General features: G+C 34.7%; 1 protein-coding gene across 1 annotated transcript in view; it reads right to left on the bottom strand.

Moving 5' to 3' along the window:
- The window catches only part of boi (brother of ihog), a 53,605-nt gene extending 41,565 nt beyond the window's left edge, over positions 1-12,040 (bottom strand). Inside the window, exon 1 of the mRNA XM_089734820.1 lies at positions 11,836-12,040. The gene's annotated coding sequence lies outside the window, so the exon portion shown is untranslated. The remainder of the gene's footprint in view (positions 1-11,835) is intronic.
- Between the last annotated feature and the right edge of the window lie 542 nt (positions 12,041-12,582).

The following is a 12,582-nucleotide window of genomic DNA, read 5'->3' as shown; positions in this document are numbered from 1 at the left end:
CAAGACCAAAATTAGCCAAATCCGTCCAGCCGTTCTCGAGTTTTAGCGAGACTAACGAACAGCAATTCATTTTTATATATATAGATTTCACGTTGTTTATCATACTTGATCGTCTATTATCAAAGGTGGCAATCTGTGCATTTGGACAAAAAAATGTTATTGATATGTCAATACAAATTGATTTGAATATAATCGTCTCCTTCAAAGAATACGGTTCAAAACCTGCATTAAATTAAGGTTAATAGTTAACCTGTTATTTATCTAAGATGTCGTTCCGAAGAGTTTTGTGACTGCCAATGGAATACAAAGTCAATAATTCGTTTTTCTGATTTACCAATAATTGTCCAAAAGTCAGATTGCCGGCTTTGATAATAGTCGACTCACTTATGCATCATATCTTTATTTTGCACTGGTAATGAACTCACGACAATCTACATTTATTTCCAACTGCACCATCTACCTATTTACGTCGCGAAACAATCTATCGTTGCACATTGAAACCTTCTATCGAAAACCGGAAAATAAGTCATAAAAAAGATGTGTGGTGTCGTGGGACACCGGATAGGAACGAAGTTCCGTATTATAAAAATATTAATTTTAAGTAGTATTCGAGGTATAAATAAAATAAAACTGGAGGTTTCGCAACAACCCACGGTCATTCGGTAACGTGCGAACTTAATGTGGTACACTTCATTCACGGTTGTTTGCGTATGAGTTAGTGTATTGCGCAAACGAACGCTCTGAGATCGTGGTCAATGAATGATAAAATAATATGTAATTTTTTGTACGTCATTACAAAGTTAAGTCGTACACTGTGTGCATTACTAGTAAAAATCTTACGTTACGGACGTTTTGTCCCGGTTAGGGTACCCCTCCACATCGTCCCATAAGGAACTTCGTTCCAAAAATAAATTTAATTCGTCGTTACAAACTGCATTAATAATATAGCCAAGATACAATAAGAATACTCTCACGTGTCAGATCGCCCGCAGCCATTTACGAATTCGAAGCGTCGCATACACACAAGAAGAATCGAGTTTATGAACGAGGTTATAAAAAGGCAGTTTTTAATAATAATAAAAAACGAAAAACAAAAAAAAAACGAAACGTAAAACAATTGTGAAAGGCCCGCATGCCACACGCCTCGCGAGTATAAAAATTATATGCTTTCGTTCCGTTCTTAAATATCAGACGGGTAAGAAATATATTGTGCTATTTCATTGGACGCGTACTTCACTGTACATTAAATTGTGTGAGAAATACAAGACCGTGAGAAACTCTTGAATATATGACCAAATCTCATTGCTACTTCTTCATCGTCCCTCCATATTAATAGTGAGTATTATTTAGTGTATCTCAAGGCCTGGGCAGGCAGCCACCAGACGCTTCGATTCTTGAGATCTTTATTCCCATTCCACCGCCATTTATTTCTCATCTCCTTACACTGTCCGTATGAATCTTGTGATAAAATTTGGAGGTTAAAACCTATATATATCCTACTGCCATACATAGTAACCATAGCCTAAGATATTAACTCCTGTCTTTACTAGGTCGTCACACTAGCAAAATATGTGATGCACAGTTCACACCACCTCTATATACAATCTGTTTGTTGTGTCATCAATCAAGTTTATATTACGTAGGTAGCCCACAGTCCCAAAGCGCTCTGTAAAGGCCCCAAGCAAATATCTTAGTTGATTTCTACAAAGCCTTCCGGCTTTACCTTTATTGGTGTACTATAGAGCACTTTGGTATATCTTAGTAATGGCGTAATATGACGTTATTTCTGCCGTGACACAGACACGCATTCCGGTGTGAAGGTTCCGGCTTGCACTAAGGATACTAGGGTGGGTGTCTAGGGCGACGAAATTGTCAAGTACTTCAAAATGAGGTGATCGTTTTCAAAGCATTATTCAAATATTGCGTATCTTAATGGTAATATCCGTTACTCTCGTCTAAAAAGATTTTGTTTGACAACTTACTTTTTTTTATTTGACTTATAATTTCGCAATAAAAAAGCTAATAATATTAAGTTCTTCAATAAGTACTTTTATGTAGTATAGTTACTTATAATATTATATACAACTATACTTTTATGTAGTATAGTTGTATATAATATCCGAGTATATATGAGTCGTCTATTATCAAAGGTGGCAATCTGTGCATTTGGATAAAAAAATGTTATTGATATGTCAATACAGATTGATTTGAATATAATCGTCTCCTTCAAAGAATACGGTTCAAAACCTGCATTAAATAAAGGTTAATACTTAACCTGTTATTTATCTAAGATTTCGTTCAGAAGAGTTTTGTGACTGCCAATGGAATACAAAGTCAATAATTCGTTTTTCTGATTTACCAATAATTGTCCAAAAGTCACATTGCCGGCTTTGATAATAGTCGACTCATATATGTGCTTAAATTTAAACAACTCACGTATGGTAAGGGCGCGTATGAAAGGCAAGACATCTGGACATTTCATGTATTAGATGAATATATTAAATTTATGTAACAGAGTGTCAATTTTCACTTTGCCCCAGAATAGTCAGGAAACGTCGGCCCTGGGTCTGGTCACATCTACTAGGTATTCATAATAAAAAATAAAAACAGAAGAAATAAACACTAAGCAACAGTAAAAACATTAAAACCAACACATAAGACCAATAAGAAAGTCGAAAGACAAAATTTCACAGAATAAACTGTACATATATAATACATAATAATTGTAATGCTCTTTATATTATATAGATAGTCGGTGCTGATTACAAAATGATAATGCCTAGTACAAATTCGTGTATGACATCAGAGGGCAGCGGTTCAATGAAAATGCGTCTTCAGATAACTCTTTAACATTAAAAAGAATATTTGAACTCTAGTATGAATGAAATACACCGGCTACATAAGTAGCTGGATTATCTTAGTAGTCTAAGAAGCTTTTAATTTATAAGTAGACAAGTTCAAACGTCGACTTAAATTAAGCATCAGGGGTATATTCTATACCTATAACGTGGGGGAGGGGGCCGTTTGGTTTAAGCGTCATTTTTGCAACGTTACTGGAGGGAGAGCCATTTAAAGTTTAAAATTTTGAGAAAATATCCTAAACAACTTCTTAAGCTATTTCAACGGAGTAAGCTTAATTGAAGTTAAATTAAAAGCATCGAACAGTTTATGCTGATACCAAATAAAATATTTAATTACAAAGATAAATGTCGCTTAAGCCCCTCGATAATATTTTGAGACAATTTATTTATTTATTTTATTTATTTATTTATTTATGTACACACAGAAAAAAAGACATAGTACAGAGTAATAGGAAAATTATGTACAAAGGCACTGCTTATTTCTCTAAGAAATCTCTTCCAGCAGACCTGCGAGAGGATAATGAGAATAATAATAAAAAGTGATAAGTGTGTGTAGAACAAATAACACAACTAAAATAACAAATACAACATGAGAATTATAGTAATGCACATACACATCCAAATATTGTTAAACTTGAGTACAAAATATTATAAGTAACACAGTAACACTCGTATATACGAAGAGTATAGAACCATGATCATTCGGTTGCTGAGAGATAAAATTGTTTAAATAAAATTGTTAATTTTTACCATAAAATGTGGCCGGTTTTAACACGTATATTGATTTTTTTGTTGTATTACACACATTCGTTTATCCGAATGAGTGAGATACGCCTTCATACAGTTACTGTTACCACTTAAGGAAAAGTTTTTGCCATAGCAATTATCTTATGGTATAAAACAGATTGAAAATTGTCTTAACAAATGATGCTTTACATATGTCCATTTAGCAAAAGCAAAACCTGACCAGGTTTAATTTAAGTTACATTTTAAAAGTATATTACATCAACAATAACATCCATATTTACCGAGAATCAAAGTAGAACATGAAATACCGTCTACGTTAACGAATGCAGAAAAGTGCGTATTAATCGATAGGAAAATAAATTACATGAAGCTTGAAGAACCACTATTACCGTTAGATTCTCAAAACTACAAGGGCAATAAAAAAAAAAAAAAAAAAAAAAAAAAAAAAAAAAAAAAAAAAAAAAAAAAAAAAAAAAAAAAAAAAAAAAACATGGTCTTGAACACTTATCAACTACAGCAAACAGGTATTCATTGAACTGTAAACGTAACGATGTGGAGAATTCTACAAATGCGTAAGAGAAATTTTGTATCTCATTTAGAACTTTTATACAGAATATCCCAAAAAGTCTTGGGCTATAATTTGTTGATAACTGGAAATAAACTAGTTGGCTTCCGGCAAGCAAGGGCGGAGCTTTCACTGTAAGCCTCGACGGCGTTGCTATAATTAACATCATATAAAATACCTTAGTATACTTAATTAAAACAAAATCGACCAAATAATGAAAGATTAAAGTCTGGCCGAAACTAATCTCTCCAGAGTAAATCTTTAAAGGCCCAAATTTGGGAACAGCCATGCTATATTAATTTTAAAAAAGTGCTCAAACTTTATAGAAGTTTGGAAATAAGCGTGTCCGGAACTGAACCATGTGTGGTCTCACAAGGGGTAAACGCATATCAATGACATGAGATCTAATTACACAACAAAGTGCTGCTTTTCGACAATCGATTTATGGATCACACAAATTTAGTCGAGGCGATACAGAATGGCTGATATGAAATATAGTTCAGAACCGTCGGGGTAATTTCTGTTTTAAATTAATGTATTATGGTCTTTTTCTCAGAAGTTTTAGTTGGACTACACGTTTCAGGCTCAAGAAAAGCTCCTGGTAAAAGTATAGAAATTGAAAAGGGTACAAATACTGACGGGCCATACACAATAAATGGTTGCAGTTTTCAATTAACAAAATGAATTCAGCAGGAATGGTAATACACTTTTTTAAAATTCAATATTGAACTTTTTAACAAATACAATTTATGAATCTTAATTCTAAATTATCGATTATTTATCGAAATTGCTTTCGATTATTACTGCATTATAGCTGCATATAGGCAATTTATTTTATCATGAACTAGCTACACCCACCCGGTGATCATGACTTTTGTTCACAATTTTATGGGTTTTTAATTTTTTGGCGCGAAAGCCTTTTTTTTTAAACAAACGTAGCATAAGTTACTTCTTATAATATTAGCTGTCTGCTAGTGAAAGTTCTGTGATAATCGATCCTGCCGTTCCGGAGATTAGCCGGAGTAAACGCATATATATATTTTTTTAAAGTTTATGATATACATACCCTATACTTACATACACCTTCTTAAGTACGGTATATCGAACGCATATGGTAAAAATATGTTTTTTTTTTGTGTTACAAATGCACTCCAATTTTCTCTATTTGAATGGACAGACTCGTAGATTTGACGGTTGTAAGTAAAAGCATGACACAAAATGGCGATCTCTCATTATTAAGCTATACCATAGTACCATAGGTTCGAAGGGTGGGGTAGCCGTTGTAACTATACTGAGATCTTAATATCTCAAGGTGGGTGGCGCATTTACGTTGTAGATGTCTATGGGCTCCAGTAACCACTTAACTCCAGGTGGGCTGTGAAATCGTCCATTCATCTAAGCAAAAAAAAATAAAAAAATATATTTTCGTTGCCTTCGAAGGCATACGACCCAACTGATTGTTGAGCTGTCACATCACCCATGGACATCGACAATGTCCACGGCACAGGCAAGCCGTCGTCTACGACTCTTTTCGTACTTAATTCGAAAAATGATATATCACTGCTATTTACACACATAAAACACTGATGAAAACAAATAGAATTTGAAAATCATTCCACATTTTTATGGACTTCTCCTCTTAACTTGATCAATCAACACGGACTACTCCATACTTGAGCACGAGCTATCATCGAAACATACTCGTTGCACACATGGTGGTCCTAGAAGCACGTGGAAGCCGATGACGACATAAGGAGCTGTTGAATGAAGAGGGTTCTGACATTACAGCTTTACGACCACCAACGAAGAGGAAATTTTGCAGATTTTCAAATCTTATATATATATGTATAAAAATGAATTGCTATTTGAATTATTTGTGGAAGTCCAGACCTTCGTTTAAAAGGTAGATAAATATGAAAACACTCGAAATTAAATAAAAATAACAATTTTGTATTTCTTTTGATGTGTCCCCCCCCGTCGGACAGATTCCTTTTGTTTGTTTTAAGTTTATTTTATACAAAAGTTTAGGTCTTTTATTTATCGATTGAAGCCCTACGAAGTCTGTCGGGTCAGCTAGTTTTATTATAATTTAGGTTTTGTTTGAATGTACTCAACGATGACAAGTTTAAAAACAATAAACTTTTTTGTTACAACACAACTGTGTATCCCTTTTCTTTTTTGTTGTTGTAATTAATAAAATTATTTTTCGTATCTGTATTTAGTCTATTACTTTTTTGGTTTTAACAAATTCGTTTATTCCATCAAAACGTATGATTAAAAGGCCGTATGCTTGGTCGTAAAACATTGGACTTAATCAATCTACAACATGGAGATTATAGTGCAAGAGAAAGAAAACTGAGATATAAAATTATAAATGTTTATATGTGCGGACGTGCTGGCCATCTTGAATCATGAGGTCAAGACGTCAATTGTCAAATGTCAATCTATGACTACCAATACAAATAAAAAAAGGAGGCAGAATGCCAAGTTCTGACTGTGATACCTGCCCATGTAGGCTTAACGTTGGCCATACGCAGTATAGTAAAATACACAGAGAAATCTGCTGCCTATTATCTGGTAAATCCCTTACCTTTTTAAACTTAAATGTTACCTACTTACATAAAATGGTTTCTTTTTAAACTTTAACTTATATAACAACAAATATTTCGAAGCATTCCAAAGAGGAAAAGAAACCAGCTGATGTAGAAATACCATCTTAACTCACGCTCCAATTCATTCGCTCATTCAGTAAACTATTCGTTAATGGGTACTCAAGTGATATTTTCAAACCTTTCATAGAATTCCTACATTACAATATAAAATTTCTCATATAAATAGTTTCTAGGTATATACCGTCGACTGCTATAAAATCTACTTTTGGCCCTAAAGTATTTTAAAAGATAAGTAGAGTGAGTCTAATCTGGTTCAACCAGTTTATTGAAAGGAGGACTGCGGTTTGTTAAACAAACGGGCGCCATTGTTGTACCTACATTAACTGTAAATGCTCAACAAGTTCTAATGGAATTCGAAACGACCATAACTACTAAGTTTCCACGTATTATTAGGTAATTTCCATTTTCTCTCATACCTACTTTTAATACTCACACTTCGAAATTTTTATACATGAAAAAAGTAAAAGAAGGTACACTACTGATTAAAATTACTACTTTCGAGATCTTGCTTCTACCACCGATACCAATTCAGTTCTTATGAAACATATAAGATAATAAAAAAATCTTGAATCAAAAAAAAAAATCGTCAAAAATATCTCCTTACATATAAAATAGTCTCACTAACCACAACTTTAAACTGATCTCAAACGACATGAGCATGGAAACAGTTACGAAACACAATATCAATTATTTAACATCCCACACGAATCACGGCGTCCGCAATTACAGGCCATTCAATGAATTATAGCTTACCTAATTGGTTTGTGAGTTCGTCTTAGATATTTCTATTGTTTTTGGTAACGGAAAAATGGGAATTCATTTGGTTTGTTTAAAAACAACGAAAACGTTCAGAGGCCGTTGTTTGTCAAGCTTAAAGATTTTTACCAGATTCTCCTGGAAGTTTATACGATTGAGGGGTAAGTAAGAAAATCTATGGGATTTCTAGACGCACTGGCAGATAAAATTTACAGATATTTCTGTGGACTGACACTGGTGTCTGGACTTATTAACGATACCTATGCTTTTTCTTTCTACCTAAGCTGATGGTCTTGAGAGACCATTTCAGCGTAACCTTAACTAGTAGGCGAGCTCTCGGAGCTCAAACCAGACGTCGATGCTAACACGAACCCTAGCAAGAGCCGTGCTTCGCAGAATCTACCACCGGATCGGAAACGCGACCCACTGAGAAGATCCGGCGAGAAACTCAGTGGGCTGTGTCTGTAGGTTAATGTTCTCGTCGAGCCCTTCGTCGCAAGCGACGGATTCAACGAGAACGATGACCGGTGCTTGAGTTTCCTAAAAGCACCGTTAGTGGATCAGGAGGATCCGAAATGACGTGTTTTGGGCGACGTCGACTGCTTTCCATTCTGTCCACAGGATCGGGAATGCGAATTGTTAAAGTGAAAGCTCGTGAGATATAAAACAGAACGTTTAGAGTGAAAGGGACGAATGTTCATCCATCCATTCAGTCAAGTCATTGTATTTTATAAACACTTTGTACCATTATTATCACTTTCATAAATATCCACCCTCGCTCAAGAACATTGACAGCGATAAAGGAAAAGCCAGGCTACTGCCAACAAAACTCGACTTTTAACGTAACATTAAAATATGCTGATATTATCAAAGGATTCCAAAGGATGTCAAGTGTTCTTTGATACGAAATTATGCCGGAAATTAACATATTCTATCTTCAGACATACCGCTGTATTTTGTTATTAGCTTACGCTCGCAGATGAGCTGAGATGTTTTAAACGAAACATCCACCCATGCGACATTGAATGCTGGAGTGACACTGCTAATGGCATGGGCTATGCCTTAAATTATATTAATCAAAAGGTGTAAATTAATATATAAATCTACTAATATATAAATCTACAGCGGTTTTTACGGATGTTCTGTTATAACTACTGAACCATGCATCCGATTGATTTGAAACTTGGTATCTGTGTAGAAAATACTTAATGGACAGGCTAATATTTATATGAGTGTTGGACTTCCCACACCAGTTGCGGGGGCGTTAATGATGAGAATCTTTGTGGGGGTGAGAAATAATAATGTTAATTTTAAATGCCCAGACGGGTACAGCTAGTTAATTTATATAGCCAATCGTCATAAATACCGAATGCTATATTTTTCTATATTATCTATTACATCACAATTCTTACACATTACTGAATAGAATGATATGTTGTGTGTGTGTGTATATATAAATAATATGTTCTAGTATATTAATGCAAGCATTACTCGCGGCTTTTTGAATTCATAAAGCGCATCATGAACATTTTAGAATAGTAATCATTTTTATCGTGTGCATTTTACATAATTATCAGAATAATAACCGTTATATTATTATAAGGTACAGCTTCAGCCGGTCAACTTTGAGATTTGATATTTAGTGATACTGGTTTAAGTGCCCTAGTGTGTTTCGAATCAATTTCATTAATTCCACTCCTGAGTGGATAGTAAATTTCGTATGAACAAACATTCATTAAGTGAATGTGTTAATTGTGCCATTTCTCAAATTTTAATGTACTCTTCAAAGTAAATGAAACAAGATAACGCGAATGAAAACGTAATTTACATAATTGCGATTAAATATAGAAAAACTAAAAATTGTGGTATTACGTACTCCAAGTCGTGACTTCTTGAACGTGGGTTAAGAAAGATACCTTAAAATTACACCTCAAAAAACCTCCACAATACGACCGAGGTACATTTTATTTAAATGCCACTGTCAAGTTATATATAATACTTTCCTATTAACAGTGAGAAGTTATCTCTACTTTTAACCCGTAGATACATACATAATTGTTATATTTACACACAGTTCTCGGGCATATCTGATGACGTTGTTTACAGAGTCTATATGTAAACAATGTTAATGTCATGTACATGCTTTGGGATGTTCCATTTTGCCTTCTTGGTTTAAAAATGTCCGTTGGTGAGACAGTATGCATACTCGTATCGAGAAATGCGATTTTATTAGGGTTCTTCTAAATCTTCTGCATGCTTTAACTTACTTCTTTTTTTCCCTTCCTATGCTGATAGCCTTGAGGCTATTTCAGCTTCGCCCTAACTTATAGGTGAGCTCACGGGGCTCAAACCGGAGTGTTGCTAACACTGACCCTAGCAAGAGCAGTGCTTCGCAGAAACTACCACCGGATCGGAAGCGCATCCCACTAAGAAGATCCGGCGAGAAACTCACTGGGCTGTGAGTTTTAACTTACGTTTGCCGCTAAGGGCGCTGTTCCAACTCCATACAAAGAGTTAGCTTTTGCGCGATCCAAATATTCCTGTACAGAATGTAAGTTTCTGGTGTCCGCATAATTACTGGTGGTGAGCTCGCATTAGGAGGTACCGGCGTCCTCTCTACTTCGTTTGCGAAACAGCCAATTTATTCCGGTTTGAATTTTAAGATAGCCGTTACACAATCGAGCCTGAAGCTCACACAATACAGTCTTTGTGTTGGTAGTAACTACTAAGCCTAATCCTTATTGGATACTTCTGAACTCCTACCGAACTGCAGCTGTTGCTAGTAAAAAAAAACAAAGAGTTTATGAAGCACTTAATTTTTAAGCGCAATTTCCGATCAATAGTTTTTTTTACTTTGGCATAGTCTTTTTTAAAGGAGGTAGCCCTTGAAAGCTCCGTCCGTATTTTTTCAATAAACGGGTTATTTGAAGCTCTATGATACTTTGTAGGTATAGGTCAGAATAATCTGAGTAACTCACTTTTTATATTAAATCCGCCTTTGAGCAGGCATATTGTTTGTTCCTTTTTTTATTAGTTTATTAAAGTTTTGGGTAAATGGATAAACAAAAATATTCGCTGGATGAATCTAAGATCTGGATCAAGCAAGCTCTTGAACCTATCATAGGTAATAAAAATAATACCAATCTATATCTATACTAATATTATAATGAGGAAACATTTGTTTGTTTGTTTGTATTGAATAGTCTCCGAAACTACTGAACCGATTTGAAAAATTCTTTCACTGTTTGGAAGCTATACCTACTATTCACGAGTGACATAGGCTATATAACCTTTTTTTGAAAAAAATTAGGGATCCTTACTAAAATACCAATAATGCAACTCACGGTGTAAAAAAAATACCTAAAATATTCTTTACATCGCGTGCTCTGCGAAAACTATTCATGATAGAATAAAATAATGTACTACGACTTTGTGTAGAGCACATTATTAATTATAAAAAGTATCGCGATAGCATATTTATAACTATTACCTATAGTTATGCCGCAATAAGTGTTATTTTATTTAAACAAATAAAACAACATCAAATATCGTTGAAATTTTTGTTAAAGACCCGAGCGGAGCCGGGGCGGGCCGCTAGTACTATATAAATAGATTAAAATCTTATTTTCCTGACCCTTCGTAAAAAAAATGCTAAAGAAGATAATATGTATCTCCGTAATTAAATAACTAAGTAATTTTATATTTTCCATCCGAACAACTTTTCATCGAACAATGTTTTGAAAAAAATTTATTAATTATATTATTATTATTACCAATATTGGCCATAAACACAACAAAAATATTGATGCACCTAGGTATTTAAAGATCAATGAAGTGCAAAATATTAAGAAAAATATCATAAGTAGGTAATATATTGTATTTTCATAAATTAATACAAAGAGACTTACAAAAGTAGTATATACCATTAATTTATATTATATATCGAATTTTAATCCCGAACCTTTTCAGTTGGTACAACAAAACAAAAGGACCAACGTTCGAAGTATAATTCTGAGAAACGCGAAGACTCAAATTACAGTCAATTATCTCACAGACCATCGTTTGGAACTACGGTCAACGCCAACAGTTACAACTATTGTAATATTGATCGGTCAATAAATAAAATTGGATAGTGTAGCAAGGTGCGCCCGGGCACAGTGAAGTGTGAGGTGCATTCCACAAAGAGGGACGCGAGAGGGAACGAAATACGAAATGCATTCTTGGTTATTCTTACCGTTTCACTCATAAATGTTACCGAAACTGTGCTCTTAGCCGCCACATACAAAACTAGCACATTTCTCACACACAATTCAGTTATAAATATGATCATAAACACGTGAAATGATAAGTTGTTTACATCACTGACTGTAAAACAGTGAGGAGAACAACACAGACGACCGAAAGCACAAGCTAAAACAGCCAAACTAGATTCATTTCATCGTTTGGTCTGTGTGCTGTAACTCGCTTTGCTTTTTCTCTCTGTTCCGCACTTCGTCTCCACGTACATCTGTCTCTTTCTTGCAGAGAAAGGCGCCACAATACAGCGCGGGCGCCGTATTCTTCCTCTGGGATGTAAAAAACAAAACCTTTGAGACACGTTCCGGGTAATTGAGCTTTAGGCTCTTGACATGAACTGTCTTTTATGAAAAGAAAGTTAAGACTCAGATTTAGAAGACAAATCCAAATTTAGGACTATTTTATTTTGAGGTCGTCGTGGCCTAAAGGATAAGACTTCCGATGCATTCGTATCTTGTGATGCAACAGTGTTCGAATCCCGCAGGAGGTTACCAATTTTTCTAATGAAATACGTAGGTACTTAACAAATGTTCACGATCAGCTTCCACGGTAAAGGAATAACATCGTGTAGTAAAAATCAAACCAGTAAAATTAGAATTTGCGTAATTACTGGTGGTAGGACTTCTTGTGAGTCCACCACCCTGCTTATTTCTACCGTGAAGCAGTAATGCGTTTCGGTACGATG

The sequence above is a fragment of the Bombyx mandarina genome, chromosome 18 (assembly GCF_030267445.1).
Source record: "Bombyx mandarina strain Sakado chromosome 18, ASM3026744v2".
NCBI lineage: Eukaryota > Metazoa > Arthropoda > Insecta > Lepidoptera > Bombycidae > Bombyx > Bombyx mandarina.
Note: the sequence above shows the minus strand (reverse complement) of the source record. Positions and strands in the feature narration are given on the sequence as shown.